At 49.3% G+C, this 17,461-nt stretch overlaps 1 protein-coding gene across 9 annotated transcripts in view; it reads left to right on the forward strand.

The window, feature by feature from the left end:
• LOC116956329 (disks large homolog 2-like) overlaps positions 1-17,461 on the forward strand; it is a 539,014-nt gene that overhangs the window by 374,453 nt on the left and 147,100 nt on the right. The window lies entirely within an intron of this gene.

Below are 17,461 nucleotides of genomic sequence, written 5' to 3' on the forward strand. Positions count from 1 at the left end.
CCACTGCTTCAGCGCCCGATGCATTTGCAGCGTTCGACCGTTAGCGTCGCCGTTCGTGCTCGGCAGAGAGAGGGGGGGGGGCATCGACATGGCAACGGCATTTTGGGTCAATTTCTAATTAGGTCAGCACCTTTCTCAATGTGTCATGGGTCAATTTCTAATTAGTTCAGGACCTTTCTAATTGTCTAATTGATCACGGGGAAAAAAAAAAATTTGGGCCACCAGTAAGTTTGACTGCGTCCATGCCCCCCCCCCCCCCCCCCCCCCCGTTAATCTTGTGGCGCCATGGTGGCAAGGATGTTAACTGACTTGCCTGGTATACAGGAGGTTGTGGGCATCGATCCCAACCCTGACCGATGGCTGCTGCTGTACATTTTGAGCTTGCGTGTCGCTCTCGCCGTGGCCGCGTGGATTTTTCTCCTGGTCCTCTGGTTTTTTTTTCGCCCCCCCTCCACACTTAGAATCGACGTCGCGCGTTTTCGAGTTGTTGGCTGCCGCTGCAAATGTCCTCGCTGACGCAAGCCCCTTCACGTTCTTGGTTCTTTCGGTGAAGTCGCGTAGAAGGGAAATAACCAAAATAAAACATGACACGAATTACTTTTTGCCTTTTTTTTCCCGGTAAAGTCACGTAGGTAAAGATAAAATAGAACAATTAAATCACGACGTTTCGGAGGCAACACAGGCGGAACAGCCACAGCAGAATTTCCGTGTCAAGTGCGTGTCAATTTCTGTGTCTGCTGTGACCGTTCCACCTGAAGACGGAAGCTCGTGTCGCCTCCGAAACGTCGTGATTTAATTGTTATATTTTATTTTACCTACGTGACTTTACCGGGAACCCCCCCCCCCCCAAAAAAGTATGAATCCTTGCAGTCCGCGAAAGCTTCAGATCTAGAAATAATACAAATTCTCACGACGTTTCGGTCAACAACGCAAGCAGCCGTCCTCAACGCAAAGCCACTTCGTTGAGGTTATCATTTGTGAGAGCCGGGTCGTTTCTGATAAATTCCTAGACAAACTCGCTGAGCCTTACCTGGTATAATGCAACATAGTGACTAAAATCCCAACGATTAGCAATTCCAGTTAAGGTCACGGAACGCGGACTAGAGAGAGTTTTTTGCAGTGTGGCCCTGTGGGGGGAGGCCCGACTCTGCCCACGGCCCATGAGCCTCCCTGATTTCTTTGCATCTCGGGATTGAGCTGCAGACAGAGAGTTTTAATCGCAGATGAAGTTGTTTGCTTTTGAACTATATAACGAAAAAATGTTTACAAACTTAGAGCCCTGGGACACCCAGGAAGAACACGGGAGCATAGCATGCGTCAAATCTTATCACGTCACGCCTTGGGGGAGCGCTGTTTGTTGATGGCCGCGATAATTGAGACCATGTACAAACTGCGAAGGTGCTTTGCAAAATCGAGTTCGTTGTATTGTCCATAATAGAGGTTTTTGGGTTATTCACTCATTAGCTTTTTCGGTAAAGTCACGTATGTAGAAATACAATAAAATTATATTAAAACAAAAAACAATCACGACGTTTCGATCACAACGCAAGCGATCTTCATCAGGTGTCAAGAACAAATCACGGAGGTAAATACAACAAAAAGATGAGAGACGAGAATTCAACAAACCTGAAAAAACATTATGTGAAGCACATCCAGTCAGGCCAACAACACAGTTAGACACTTCCTGGCGGACCACGAATTTCAGAAGAGTGTTAAATTTCGTGTTCAACCTTTGGATTGCACTTACCAGCATAGATAGAATGAAAAATACGAGGTACACGGTCAGTAGAAATACATTTTCAAGTCCACCAAGAGGTAAAGAGGGAGGAAGCTTTAATACTTTAATACTTTATTGTTTTTGGTTTATATCGCGTAAATATATAAATGTGTCGTTAAACGAAGCAGACTTCTCCACAAATCTGGCTGACGCCTGATGAAGCTGGTTGTAATTACTGGCGAAACGTCGTACTCAGTTTGTTAATGTTGTCGCCTGGCTCTCCAACACACGGGTGCGCTGTACTAGTGACGAATTGGCCACGTTCTGTTCACGCGACAACCCTTACTAGCCGGTTGTGTCGGGTGGTGGCGGGGTTTAACGGCACATTTATACATTTACGCGATCTAACCCAAAAAATAACTCTATTATGGATGATATTGGTCGCGAAAGCCTACGCGTTAAACTCGTTGTATTGTCCTCGGCAAACCGTGAAAGATTTGAAGCACGTCGCATGTTCACCGCTTAGCTTTTAATGACATACTCAAGCACGTGGGGTGTTTTTCCCCTCCATTTTATTAACAAAACTGCGCATGTGTGTGGTTTAGGGGCAAATGTAATTGAATTCTGCAATTACTGCATATGATATGGTTGGTTTCGCTTTATTTACGTGGGGTCAAAGGTAATGTCCATTCGGCATAATTATCAGTGAGCAAACGTTTACCTTGCCATTCCATTCAAATGTATGCCATTTATCCAATACGTTAATTCAAGGCTGCCTGTTTAGATAATATATCGAGGTTGGGCTAAGCCTGTGCCAAAGCCATGTCATATGCTTACACACCAGTGTCCCCATATAACTCATACGAGGCTGTGGGGGGAAAAATCCTGTTCAGCGAGCACCTGTTAACGTCGGCACTGCGTGCGAAGGGTCGGTGAGGCCGGAGCCATTGCCCGGCCGCCTTTGTCTCCCCACCGTTGTCTGTGCCAGGTACCCAATTTAAAGGCCGAGTCAACCTTGGGAAGGCCACAGCCCCCCCCCCCCCCCCCACACACACATCACACATCGTTCCAGTTAATTGCATGGACTCTTAATTCAGCAAGGTCGTTCATAAGCGCAGTGCACCGATCACTACGCTAATGCGTATTATGCGGAAGGTCGGGGTTTTGATGCCGACCCTGACGCCTGCTGTGTATTTGGAGTTTGCGCGTTCTGCCGTGGTCGCGTGGAATTTTACTCCGGGTCCACGTTTACAAGCGTGCATCGAGATTTATTCTTGCTACGGTGTCCCCCTAGGGTCGAGTACAAGTGTAACGACTCCAGGAGACGCTGCTCTTGTGATGATTCTTTATTGACGATGCGTTCACTTGACAGGCGAAGACCCCGACTCCAGCAGCAGCCCCGAGCCTCTCCTCTCGACCCCTTAAACCCCCAGCGTGGCCATCTCCCTTGACCCCTGGCCACGCCACTTCTCTCAAACCCTCTCGCTGGCTCTCGATCCCTGATCCGCACCTGTCCTCCTTCTATCACTTGACCACAGCCCCCCTATTCTCGATCCTTCTCGTAGACCCCCAGATCATTCGCCCTGTCTGTCCCTTAACCCGTCATTACCCCCTGTGGCCCCCGAGTCTCTTCCCATGCTAATTCCCCTGTCAGTACCCCCCCCCCCCCCTGTGACCGCTAGCCCCCTGTACTGTCTTTACACAAATAAATCCGTACCATGGCCAACGTTTTATCTTGGGTCCGCTCCGCGTCCCGTTACAAGCAACCCGTTGCCTACAAACATCGTGTGGGTCAAAGCGTACGACTCTCGCGCGGATGTCAGGGGTGAGCCGTACGGGGCAGCGCAGCAAGCACGGGTTGTGTGTCGGCCTCTCCGTTCGTATCAGAAACTTCATTTAGACCGGAGGAATGTGATGAGCTTATGAAGCTTTTGCCACCCCCCCCCCTCCCCCCTAACTGTGTTTCTGGGGTTACTCCAGAGCTATGTGTTGTTGTTCAGGAGAGGTCGGTCGGTCGGTCGGTGAACTCGGGCCGCTGGGTTCGTAGCACAATGCGTTAAACACCTCTACGCGTCTGTATGTATTTGTATGTTATGTGTATGTCCGTACCTTGTGTGTATGTATGTTACATACGGGTTAAGTGCGCTGCGCTACGAATCCAGCGACCCGAGTTCGATTCCCGCTCATGGCCAACACCACCAGTGACGATTATCTGAACCGGTCCTGGGCCTCCCCTAGGTCGACTCAGCCTCAAATGAGCACCTGGTGCGGTGTGTAGTAAACATTGCCACTAGGGAGACAAAGGCGGCCGGGCGTGGTGCTGGCCACCCACCCCCTCGTGTGCTGTGCCGGCCTTCATAGTGTGCTCGCTAACAGCACTTGCCCCTACAGTCTGTGAAGGCCACACGGGGGCACCTTTGTCCTTGTCTTTTGCACGTTGAACTTATGTCGTACCGTACGTTGCCGACCGCGCTAATCGGAGTTGTGGGGGGGAGGGGGGGGGGAAGGACAACAATCAGTTCTAAAGAAATGAGGTTTCAATTTAGACGATAATTTAAGAGTAGTGTGTAAGCTCCCAGTGGCTTCTTAACGGCAGAAGGAAGAGAGCGTTCCAGACGGCCGCAGAAGTGTGTCTGAAAGCACCCCAACAGAGACCGTTCAGACTTTCCGGGGGACTTTTGTCTTTGTACGTGTGAACTTCTTTCGCACCGTACTTAGCCAACTGTGCTAATTGGAGGTGGGAGAAAGGGTGAGTGGGTCTGTAAGCGAGTGAGTTGGGTGTGTGAGTGTGGTGAGTGGGTGGGTCTGTAAGTGTGAGAGTCTGTGAGTGAGTGTGTGAGAGATGGTGAGTGTGCGAGAGATTGTGATTGTGTGAGTGAGTGTGTGAGTGGGTGGGTCTGTAAGTGAGTGTGTGAGTCTGTGAGTGAGTGTGTGAGAGATTGTGAGTGTGCGAGAGATTGTGATTGTGTGTGTGAGTGAGTGAGTGTGTGAGTGGGTGGGTCTGTAAGTGAGTGTGTGAGTCTGTGAGTGAGTGTGTGAGTCTGTGAGTGAGTGTGTGACAGATTGTGAATGTGTGAGTGAGTGTGTGAGTCTGTGAGTGAGTGTGTGAGAGACACGGCCATGCGTCGCACCAAACGGCCGGCCCATCGCCCGGTGCTCCGTGCCCCCCTCTCAACCCTGGCGGCGGAGTGCATGAGCAGAGTTCGTGTGATCCGTTGGCAGGGGGAGGGCGGCGGCGGCGTCAAACATAAAAATTATCTCCGCCTGATGAAGACCGCTTGTGTTGCTATTGAAACGTCGTGGGTTTTTTGCTTTTATTATTTAAAATGTATTATTAAAAATTGACTTAATTAATATTTTTTTATTTTTAAATTTTAGTTTCTATCTACGTGACTTTACCGAAAGAACCAAGAATATGAATTCCTGCAGTCGCGAAAGTTTTACGTCAAAGTTTCTACAAACGTAGACTCGCGGGTGGCTGCTCTGAGACCCGCTCGTGTCGTTCCTCCTCCTCCTCCTCGCCCTTGCTGCTGCTGCTGCTGCTGCTTCCGCCTGCTGTTTGTCGCTGCTGCTGTTTTCTGATTGCCGCTACTTGCTGCTGCCTGCTGCTTGCTTGCTTGCTTGCTCCTGCTGCTCAACAACAACAACATCATCATCAAAAACAACAAAATTCTCGAGATCAATCATTATTTCTCCAGCCACCCCCCCCCCCCCCCACTCGTGATCGGTGCAGAAGAGCGTACACCAACACCCCCCCCCTCCCCGCCACCCACTGTGCCATTACCGCTCGCGGTTCCTGCTTTCCCCCAAGGTCACATTAATTCCCGCTGCGAACTCCGGTCGCGCTCCCTTTGCTGCGCTATGCTGCGCACCGCGGCGGCGGCGGCGGCGGAGATCGAGATCAACATTGATTTTTTTTCTCCTTTCCTCTGCCGCCCAACGGACGCGCAGCGCGAGATATATATCCTCCTGCAAACCGCAAATCGCGCGCCCCCTGCTCGCTGTGCTTGGCTCTCCTGGTCTCCCGGTCTCTCTCTTCGGTTTCGATGGCGACGGCGCTTGCCCCCCCCTGCCTAGCGTTACGTGGTAAGGAAGAAATTAAAGCGCCCGGAGAAAAGCCCCCAACATTGCGGAGTTCAAATGCGCAATTTATCCCCGATGGTCAATGACTCGTAAGCAGCGCTACGTCTTCAAAACTATAAACTATTTTTATTTTTGTCTTTCGGTAAAGCCACATAGATGAAAAAATATATGATAAAATAATTAAAATAATAACAGTAGCACGACGAAATTTTGATTTAAAGCTTTCGTGACTGCAGTAATTCATATTCTTAGTTTTTTCGGTAAAGTCACGTTGAAGAGAAACAACAAAATAATAAAATATATATAAAACAATAAAAAATTCTCACGACGTTTCGACCATAACTCAAATGGTCATCTTCAGGTGTGTTGGTTTGCATAAATGTATTTTTAAACGGCGCATTTATTTATTTATTTAAAAAACGTTGGCGTCACGCGCAGCGATTTGGCAGTTTGCCCAGGACTAGTCCATCTATTTTTTTTTTGAAAAGAGGAGGGGGGAGACGAAATTTTTTATAATGTATGCTGTCTGAAAGCCACTGTAAGCGTGAACAATCAATTAAGAACTGAAATGGTTCATCAAATCTTTCCAATGATTGCTAAGATAGAATCCATCTTCTCGGTTGAAATTGTCTCTGTGCTTGTATATGTGGATAGCCTCATGAACGAATCTCTCATGGAAGCCAGATGGCTTACAAGAACCTCCGTCTTGGAAAAGTCAATGGCATGTGAGCCTACTGAATTAGAACAATGATCTGCTACGGCCGAGGTGTTGGTCCTACCATGTTTAAGGTCTGCTTTATGTTCACGAATGCGGTCCGAGACATGGCGTTTGGTTTCTCCAATGTAACTACTACCACAGAGGCAACTTAGTTTGTAGACACCAGGGTATTGTATGTCCGGAATCACATCTTTTACAGACGGAACCAGATCACGGATTTTATGTAATGTGTTGAAACGGACCTGGATCTTGTGTTTATTCAAGATTTTGGAGATCTTTTTTGTGATCCCAGCAATGTAAGGTAAAGTGATGGTTTTGAAAGGCTCCTCAAGAGGGTTCTTCTTCATGGTTTGAGTGATAGCTTTGCGGATTGTATAGTCGGAGTAACCATTAGCCCTAAGAGCTTGGTGTACGTGCTTGAGTTCACTGCTTATGTGTTCCTGGTCGGATATGCATTGGGCTCTATGATACAGAGTCTTGATGAGAGAATTCTTCTGTGATGGATGGTGGTGGGAATCCGGTTTCAGATAAGCATCCGTATGGGTAGCTTTCCTGTAGACAGAGTGGCTCATTGAACCATCAGGTCTCTTTTTAATTAGGACATCCAAAGATGAGCGTTTTGAATTATATAAATTAAAAAAGAGGAATGATATTGTAGTCCTCTCAGCTGACAAAGGCAATGCTACTGTCATCATGGATAAAATAGAATACAACAACAAAATTAAAGAATTACTCGACGATGGTAGTTATACAAAAATAAAAAGAGATCCCACCAACAGCCTCGTCACACAAACCAACAAAATAATTTCTGATTCAACCGCATTAATTGATCAATCTAAACAGTTTTCGTTGAAACCTTCTGCTGCCAGGCCACCAAGATTATACGGCTTACCAAAAATACGTAAAGTTGATACACCTCTTCGTCCCATAGTCTCTACTATCAGCTCCCCCACCTACAAACTAGCTCGTTTTTTGTCTGAAATCCTGCGTCCTTTCACTGGAAAGACCACCTCTGCGGTACAAAATTCTACTCACCTGGTATCGACAATCAAGGGTATTTCCCTGTCCCCAGACGACCTGCTTGTCAGTTTTGATGTAGTTTCCTTATTCACCAAGGTTCCTGCACCTGACACTATTGCAATCATTGAAGACTTGGTTCATCAAGGACTAAACACTGAGGTACCCCCCCTGGTGAGACACTGTTTAACCAATACATACTTCACTTGGAATGGAACTTTCTACAAACAAACTGAGGGCACCCCAATGGGCTCCCCCCTTTCTCCAGTTCTAGCTAACATTTTCATGGAGAAATTTGAGACTGACGCCATCCAGACTGCCACTCTGCGCCCAACCTTATGGAAGAGGTACGTGGATGACACTTTTGTCATCTGGCCACATGGCCGGCCTGCTCTAGACCAATTCTTCGACCACATCAATTCCATACACCCAGCCATCAGATTTACCATGGAAGTCGAAATAGATGGCAAGATACCTTTTTTGGATGTCCTAATTAAAAAGAGACCTGATGGTTCAATGAGCCACTCTGTCTACAGGAAAGCTACCCATACGGATGCTTATCTGAAACCGGATTCCCACCACCATCCATCACAGAAGAATTCTCTCATCAAGACTCTGTATCATAGAGCCCAATGCATATCCGACCAGGAACACATAAGCAGTGAACTCAAGCACGTACACCAAGCTCTTAGGGCTAATGGTTACTCCGACTATACAATCCGCAAAGCTATCACTCAAACCATGAAGAAGAACCCTCTTGAGGAGCCTTTCAAAACCATCACTTTACCCTACATTGCTGGGATCACAAAAAAGATCTCCAAAATCTTGAATAAACACAAGATCCAGGTCCGTTTCAACACATTACATAAAATCCGTGATCTGGTTCCGTCTGTAAAAGATGTGATTCCGGACATACAATACCCTGGTGTCTACAAACTAAGTTGCCTCTGTGGTAGTAGTTACATTGGAGAAACCAAACGCCATGTCTCGGACCGCATTCGTGAACATAAAGCAGACCTTAAACACGGTAGGACCAACACCTCGGCCGTAGCAGATCATTGTTCTAATTCAGTAGGCTCACATGCCATTGACTTTTCCAAGACGGAGGTTCTTTGTAAGCTATCTGGCTTCCATGAGAGATTCGTTCATGAGGCTATCCACATATACAAGCACAGAGACAATTTCAACCGAGAAGATGGATTCTATCTTAGCAATCATTGGAAAGATTTGATAAACCATTTCAGTTCTTAATTGATTGTTCACGCTTACAGTGGCTTTCAGACAGCATACATTATATAAAAAAAAAATTTCGTCTCCCCCCTCCTCTTTTAAAAAAAAAATAGATGGACTAGTCCTGGGCAAACTGCCAAATCGCTGCGCGTGACGCCAACGTTTTTTTTATAAATAAATAAATGCGCCGTTTAAAAATAAATTTATGCAAACCAACACACCTGAAGATGACCGTTTGAGTTATGGTCGAAACGTCGTGAGAATTTTTTATTGTTTTATATATATTTTATTATTTTGTTGTTTCTCTTCAACGTGACTTTACCGAAAAAACTAAGAATAATAGCACGACGTTTCAATCGCAACACAGGCAATCGTCATCCCACTTCAGCAGCTCTCACCTGATAACGGTTGCTTGTGTTGCGATCGAAACGTCGTGACATTGTTAGTATTTTTATTATTTAATTACATTTTTTTCTATCTACGTGGCTTTAGCGAAAGACCCGAAGAACATGAATTCCTGCAGTTCACGAAAGCTTTAAGTCAAGATTTATTTTTTATTTTACCAGGTGAGGCCCGCTGAGTTGTGTGTAAGCTCGTTATCAGAAGCGACCTCGCGATCACAAATGATAGCTGAACGAAGTTGGTCATGTTTACATTGACCACAATACCTGCGGTCGGAACGCAAACAAAAAAACAACAACAACTCTGATAATGTATGTGGCACTGTCCTTGAAATTGATTGGTCCACACCCGAGACAGCTTTCTTTAGAGCCTCGTCTCACATGGTGTTGGACCAGAAGACGCCAAAAGGCGCACAACTCAAAGACAATGAACCATCAGAGTATGAGAGCTCGGGGTAAGCATTTACACCATTGGAAACCTCATTTGCCAGTAACAAAATATGATAATTGTTTTTTTACCTTTTTATCTGGCAAATGAGGTTTCCAACGGTGGTCGCTTATCGTCATCGCGTGGAAATTTGCGGCAGCCAAATACTCGAAACGCGCAATGTCGACGGCATCGTCGGACGCTCAACGATAGCTCGGCCCGCGCCGTTCTCCCTCTGTCGGAGCGCTCGCGCCCAGGACGAAGCCAGTGCCCCGTTCGAGGTGGTGAACTTTGCGCGAGGTCGCGCTTCCCCCTCGCGGCGCTGGAACCGCCGGCACGGGGAGGCGGAGGTACGGGGGGAGGTAATCGACGGAGACCAAATTTACCGGCAACTTGCGGAGAGAGTCGCTCGGGACAATCCTCGCGATAATCACAAAGTGTAATCCCCCACTTCACGTCTCGCTCGCTCGCTTGCTCGCTCGCTCGCTCCGCCGGATGTGGATTTTGAGCCCCCCGCACCCCGTGCCATCGCATGCGGCGCTTGGATTCCTGCCTGACTTGGCAAGGCCAGTTTTCGTGAGCTTCTCGTTTGCTCACCACGCTCCATTCCGTTCCGTTCATTCATTTTTTGTACCCCCCCCCCCCCCCCCCGTCCGTCCGTCTATCACGTTCCTCGGGTCAGCCCAGTCCGTCGCAGGCTTTGCTCGTCCGTACAATCAGGCTGGTGCCCCGACCCTCCAATTTCCCCCTCGCACCCCCCCTGCATTGATTAATCAATGCATCCATCCGTCTTTTTGTTCCATTACTGCATTAATCCTCAATCCGCCTATACCTATATATACAGTATATCCATCCTGGGCAATTCATTATTCGTTTGTCTCCCGCGAAGCGCGCGCCGGTGTCTGTGTGTGCCGACGGCAGTAAAGGAGAGCGGGGGGGGGGGGGCGTGGAACGGCAAATTACTTAACCGCAGCCCCCCCCCGTTGCACGATTAAATGTGCTTGCGTGCGTTTTTCATCTTGGGGAGCCGGCGGCGCAGCGGCTGATCCACCGCGCTACGAACCCGGCGACCCGACCTCGCTCGCTCGCGGGCCACCGGCGCCGGCGACCGTGTATCCGCCGCGCCGCAAATCCGTCGCGAAACAGCGGCCCGTCCAGGGAAATGCCACGAGGGTTTCTCGTCAAGCCGCAGCATCCGGCGCCCGTCCGGGACATGAACCCAGCACACCCCGCCCGCTCGCCCAAAATCTCCGCCCCACCCGTCCTGGTTCGCAGCAGCAGCAGCAGCAGCAGCCTCGCCCCACGCCACAAACACAAATGAAGGCGAGAGGTGGAAGCGAGTCTGGACTCTCTTGGCCGACGCCGAACATGAACGTCTCGTGCAGGTGCCCCCGGTTTCAACATTCCACGCCGCCAATGGTCGACCATCAAACCGAATCTGGGCCCGGGCCACGCGGCCGATGCGGCCAGCCGATGCCACATGATGGCGCCATCGAAGATTCGGCGGCCTGCGAGTGTGCGCGGCCACGGATCCCAAACCGTCGACCCGCCACATGGTCAGCACTCCGCTGCTGCCGTCCCTCCTTGAAAGGAGGAGTGGACACGGGATCCGCTCTGCTGTTTCTGCTGAACAGACCAATTGAGTGGACACCCAAAACTAAAATTACATCTTTAACCTGCTGCCATTCATCCGTACGAACGAAGAAGATCAGCGACGGTTATCTGAACCGGCCCTCGGCCGGTTCATCGCCACTGGGGGTGACAAAGGCGGCCGGGCGTGGTTCTGTCGCGTGCTGTGCTGGCCTTTGTAGGCCTTCAAAGGTGCAACTCGAAACACGGGCACTTTCCCGGGAAAGTCCATTAGTTAAGGGCTCTCACGGCGGGATTCTTTGTCGTTGACGTTTTTTTTTTGTCCGTCTGTGCGTTGTGTTCGTATTTCGTTTCCCCCGCGGGGGTTGTTTTCATTTTTTCTCGGCAGTTGTCCGTGGCTCTGACTTGTGTCCGTGGCTCTGACTTGTGTCCGTGGCTCTGACTTGTGTCCGTCCCACCGAAAACCTCCCTCGCTGTTGCCACATCTACCTCGTCCACCTCGTCTACTTTGTCGTGCCCTGACGCTCCCCCCACCTCCACTCGGGCGCGTGGAACCTCCAGGGGGGCAGGGGCAGGGGGGGGGGGGTTGTTTTTAATGTCGCACTGCGGAACGTTTTTTTTTTGGCGTCACGGCGTTTATTTGACTTGTAAGTGTTCGCACAATTAGAAGAAGACCTGCTGATGGTGCTGGCGGCAATGCGAAGGAAACTGGCACTCTTTGGACAAAGACAAAGCTCCCCCAGTATAGCCTTAGCATATTGTTGGGGCAAGCGCTGTTAGCGAGCACACTATGAAGGCCGGCACGGCACACGAAGGGGTGGGTGGTCAGCACCACGCCCGGTCGCCTTTGTCTCCCCCAGTGGCGATGTTTACACACCGCACCCAGGTACTCATTTGAGGCTGAGTCGACCTAGGGGGGAGGCCCAGGACCGGTTTCAGATAATGGCTATCGCTGGTGTTGGCCGTGAGCAGGAATCGAACTCGGGTCGGCGGGTTTGTAGCGCAGCGCGCTGACCGCTACGCAACCACTCCCCACATTTGGACACGCACACGTAGGATGGACAACGACGACAACAGGAAAATTTTAATTCTGTTGTTGTTGTTGTTTTTGCTCGGGGGGGAACCGGAAAGGGAGGAAGACCTCGCATAGAATGGCTTGATGACGACATCATCAGAGATCAGAATCAGAAAGATGTCCGCACTACTTGAGAAAATTGGCACTTCAAGACAGAGGAAAGTGGAAACAAATGACGAAATGTGCTGTGGACTACTGACTACACTATACACTACACTATACACTACACTATACACTACACTATACACTACCCTACACACTACCCTACACACTACACTACACACTACCCTACACACTACCCTACACGCTACCATACACACTACCCTACACGCTACCCTACACACTACCCTACACACTGCACTACTATATACTATACTACTATATACGACGCTATACACTATACAATACACTACTATACACTATACACTACGCTACACACTATACACTACGCTATACACTACCCTACACACTCCCCTACACACTGCACTACTATATACTACACTACTATATACGACGCTATACACTATACAATACACTACTATACTCTACACTACACTATACACTACGCTACACACTATACACTACGCTATACACTACCCTACACACTACCCTACACACTGCACTACTATATACTACACTACTATATACGACGCTATACACTATACAATACACTACTATACTCTACACTACACTATACACTACCCTACACACTACACTATACACTACGCTATACACTACCCTACACACTCCCCTACACACTGCACTACTATATACTACACTACTATATACGACACTATACACTATATAATACACTACTATACTCTACACTTCACTATACACTACACTATACACTACACTACTATATACTACGCTATACAATACACTACAATACTCTACACTACACTATACACTACGCAATACACTATGCAATACACTACTATACACTACGCTATACACTATACAGTACACTACTATACTCTACACTATACACTACCCTACACACTACACTACTATATACTACGCTATACAACACACTACTATACTCTACACTACACTATACACTACGCTATACACTATACAATACACTACTATACTCTACACTACACTATACACTACGCTATACACTATACAATACACCACTATACTCTAAACTACACTATACACTACGCTATACACTATACAATAACTACATTGATGTGCACTAATTGAGCATAATGGAACCACAAGACAGAGAGGAAAGTTGAAACAAATGACGAAGTGGACACCTCCGGGCTATCTGCCCATGGATCGTGATGACGATGACGGGAACCTGTTTGACTCCCATCAAGTTTCCTCAGTCTTGTTTATCATTAATTCGAAATTTTAAATTGCTCCACCAGTACCAGAACCTTTGTTTGCCCCCCCCCCGACCGCAGGTAATTTATTTTGCCCGAATTGGGGTGGGGGGGGAGGCCCTTGCACGTGGTCCTGAACAAAGGAAGAGAATTGAAATCAAATATATGAAAAAGTAATGGGCAATTTGATGAAAACACAAAAATCCCAACGACCTTTTCACCAAACAGACCTCTTGCTCACGCTGTTTTTTTGTTACCCCAACACCCCCACCGCCACCACCCCCCCCCGCCCCCCCACCCCGCATACAGCTGCGTCAGCTCCAAATGTGTATCGTTTATTCGTCCGTCCTAGCAAATAAAAATTTCTCCTTCGGATTTTTCTGATCACCGATGACCCCGTCGTGGACGATAGAATAAAAAAATAAACGAGCTTTTTCGCTTCAACATTCTGCCCCGGTGCAGTGTCCACGCGCAACGCTTCCGTACGATTGACGCTCGATGTGGTTTCGTATAGAGAAAAATAATATAACAAGGCAACCCCCTAGCTTATACACACACACACATGTCTAAATAGATTAACTACGGACGAACTATTTGTCTTTCGCCAGGTAAGGCCCGCTGAGCTGGTTCCGCGTTATATATAGATATGATGTGTCTGTCTGTGCGTGTGTGTGCGCACAATTAATATTCAATCGGGAATGTTCGCCTCGGTGTTTGTTCATTCGAGATGCTGATGTGAGAGAGGTGTTTCAGCACCGGTGGGGGCAGGGGTGGGGAGGGGGTGGGGCACGGGGGGTGGGCAGGGGGGGGGGGTGCAGCACCTATGAATCAATCCCCCGGTGGGATCCAACATCTCGCCCCCACAAGATGACGTAGGATTTAATTGCGTATTTCATTTTCGGTCTCGCTTTTCTTTTTTGTCCGGCCTGGTTCCCGACATTGAAATTTCCTGCGAGCCGATAGCGATTGCAGCGTCCAGGGCGGGCGGAGGAGGGGGGGGGAGAGAAAAAAAATATATAAACATTTTTAAAGAAATAAGTCCAATGCGAACGAATATTGTAAGTCTCATAACGCGACCAATATTTTCCATAAGTTTTTTTCTTATAATCAAAATAATTAATAGATCGCGTAAATAATACACGTGTTGGTAAATACGCCACCATCACCCGACACAGCCAATTAGTAAGGTTTGACACGTGAACAAAACTTCCCCATTAGTTACGAGTTGAGCGCACCGATTGTGTGTTACTTGTGATTGCCGGCGAAACGTCACTGCTACTAGAATTGTAAATGTTGTGGTTTTTACTCTCCAACACACAGCAGGTTTGCTGTATCCGCAACGAATTGGCATGTTCTGTTTTGGGAGACAAACCTTTACCAATTGGCTGCGTCGGGTGGTGGCTGGGTTTAACGGCACTTGTATATTTACGCGATCGAACCCCAAAAAAAAAAAAACCTCTCGTGAACACTTAGAACGCTGGTGAGCAGCAGCACACTCATGAAGGCCACGCCGATCTTCATAGGTCATCTCAAACAGCACTTGCCCCAACAGGCCGTCAAAGGCTATATGGGGGGAGGGGGGACCTTTTGTCTTTGTACGCATGAGTGTCACAGGCGTCATCGTGAGTACGCTGCACCACAATCCCACGTGCTGCACATCTTCAAATCCTGATGCGGATGAGCAATGCCCGCGGGCCAGTGTGTTGCATGGGCCTCTCCCCTGGGTTCGACTCGGGATAAAGTTCGCGCGTGTCAAACGTTTGTCGGCATCCTAATCTGTGCCCTCATGGCATCCCTGACTCGACTCTCTCAACATTCTCCTCTACTGCCTCGACCCCACCCCCGCTCCCCCCCCTTCCCCCCCCGTAATCCCTTATCCCCAAAATCCGGATTGGTTCCAAAATGCCCCTGTCACACTTCTCACCCTCGACCATAAATGAGATCACGTCACCCCAATGCTGCGACCCCTCCACTGGGGCCCAAACCAATCCCAGATCAATTTCAAGTTCGCAGTCACCGTCTTGAAGATCCCTCACGGGACACGGCCCTGCCTGTCACTCCCCTCTCATCTCACTCCACTGCCCTCCACGCTCTCTCCTGCCTCTCCCCTCACTCTACTCCCCTCCACACACACTCTGCCTCTCCCCTCTCACTCCACTCCCCTCCACAGACTCTCCTGCCTCTCCCCTCTCACTCCACTTCCCTCCACCAACTATTCTGCCTCTCCCCTCTCCCCTCACTCTACTCCCCTCCACGCACTCTCCTCTCTCTCATCTCACTCTACTCCCCGCCACGCACTCTCCTACCTCTCCTCTCTCATCTCACTCTACTCCCCTCCACACACACTCTGCCTCTCCCCTCTCACTCCACTCCCCTCCACCAACTATTCTGCCTCTCCCCTCTCATCTCACTCTACTCCCCTCCACGCTCTCTCCTGCCTCTCCCCTCACTCTACTCCCCTCCACACACACTCTGCCTCTCCCCTCTTACTCCACTGCCCTCCACAGACTCTCCTGCCTCTCCCCTCACTCTACTCCCCTCCACGCACTCTCCTCTCTCTCATCTCACTCTACTCCCCTCCACGCACTCTCCTACCTCTCCTCTCTCATCTCACTCTACTCCCCTCCACACACACTCTGCCTCTCCCCTCTCACTCCACTCCCCTCCACCAACTATTCTGCCTCTCCCCTCTCATCTCACTCTACTCCCCTCCACGCTCTCTCCTGCCTCTCCCCTCACTCTACTCCCCTCCACACACACTCTGCCTCTCCCCTCTCACTCCACTCCCCTCCACAGACTCTCCTGCCTCTCCCCTCACTCTACTCCCCTCCACACACTCTCCTACCTCTCTCATCTCACTCTACTCCCCTCCACGCACTCTCTCGCCTCTCCCCTCTAGTCTCCCCCTACCTCCCCTCCCCGCCCTCATCGCACTTCTTCCACCCTGTGAAGGCGGCACGCCGTTATCGCCGACGGCACGTTCACCTTGCCCGTCAATCGTTGCTTCGTGTCTGTCTTGGTGGCCCCGTTTCAAGCCCCGCGGTTTATAATTCGCTCCCTACCGGGGTGAGAACCCGGGGAAAAAGAAACCCCAGGACCGGAGGAGTCGCCATTTGCGAGCGTGCGTGACCTGCGCTCGCCGGCACGACACACAAGAGCCGCGGAATCGAAACAGCAGCAACAAAAAACGGCAACGAAGACGAAAAAAAGTAAAACCCCGAGCACGGAACAGACACCCGGCGTCGCCGTGACCAAAGCGGAGATATCACGGCGACGGGAAAGAAAAAAAAATCACCGTTTGAAATCGTACAGACCCTGCAGCGCAAGTCAGCTCGGGGAAGATTACTTTTTACTTTATTTTTTATTTCACCAGGTTAAGGCCCACTGAGCGATACAGCTATTTTTTTTTCCAGAAGTGTCACAAATGACAGCTCAACGGAAGCGGCTTATCATCACGTGGATATTTATAGCGGCCAAATACTCTGAACGCGTGTCGTCGATTCTAAATGTGGAGGGAAAAACCAGGGGATGCGGAGAAAAAAATCTACGCGGACAGAGAGAGAGAGACACGCAAACTCCAAATATACAACAGCAGGCGTCAATGTCGGGATCGTATCCACGACCTCCTGTATACCAGGCGAGGTAGTTAACATCTCCTAGCCACCGTGATGATGATGAGAGAGAGAGCGAAACGCAAACCACAAATATACAGCAGGCGTCACTGTCGGGATCGAACTCACGACCTCCTGCGTACCAGGCGAGGGAATTAACATATCCTAGCCACCGTGGCGCGATTAACTTCCACGCTCAACGACACCTCTGTCTGTTTTGCCCCCCGCCCCCCCCACCACCTCGTTCTGTGCGCCCAG

This window comes from Petromyzon marinus, chromosome 64 (assembly GCF_048934315.1).
Source record: "Petromyzon marinus isolate PM22_M1 ecotype Great Lakes invasive population chromosome 64, UKy_Petmar_22M1.pri1.0, whole genome shotgun sequence".
In the NCBI taxonomy this organism is placed as follows: Eukaryota; Metazoa; Chordata; class Hyperoartia; order Petromyzontiformes; family Petromyzontidae; genus Petromyzon; species Petromyzon marinus.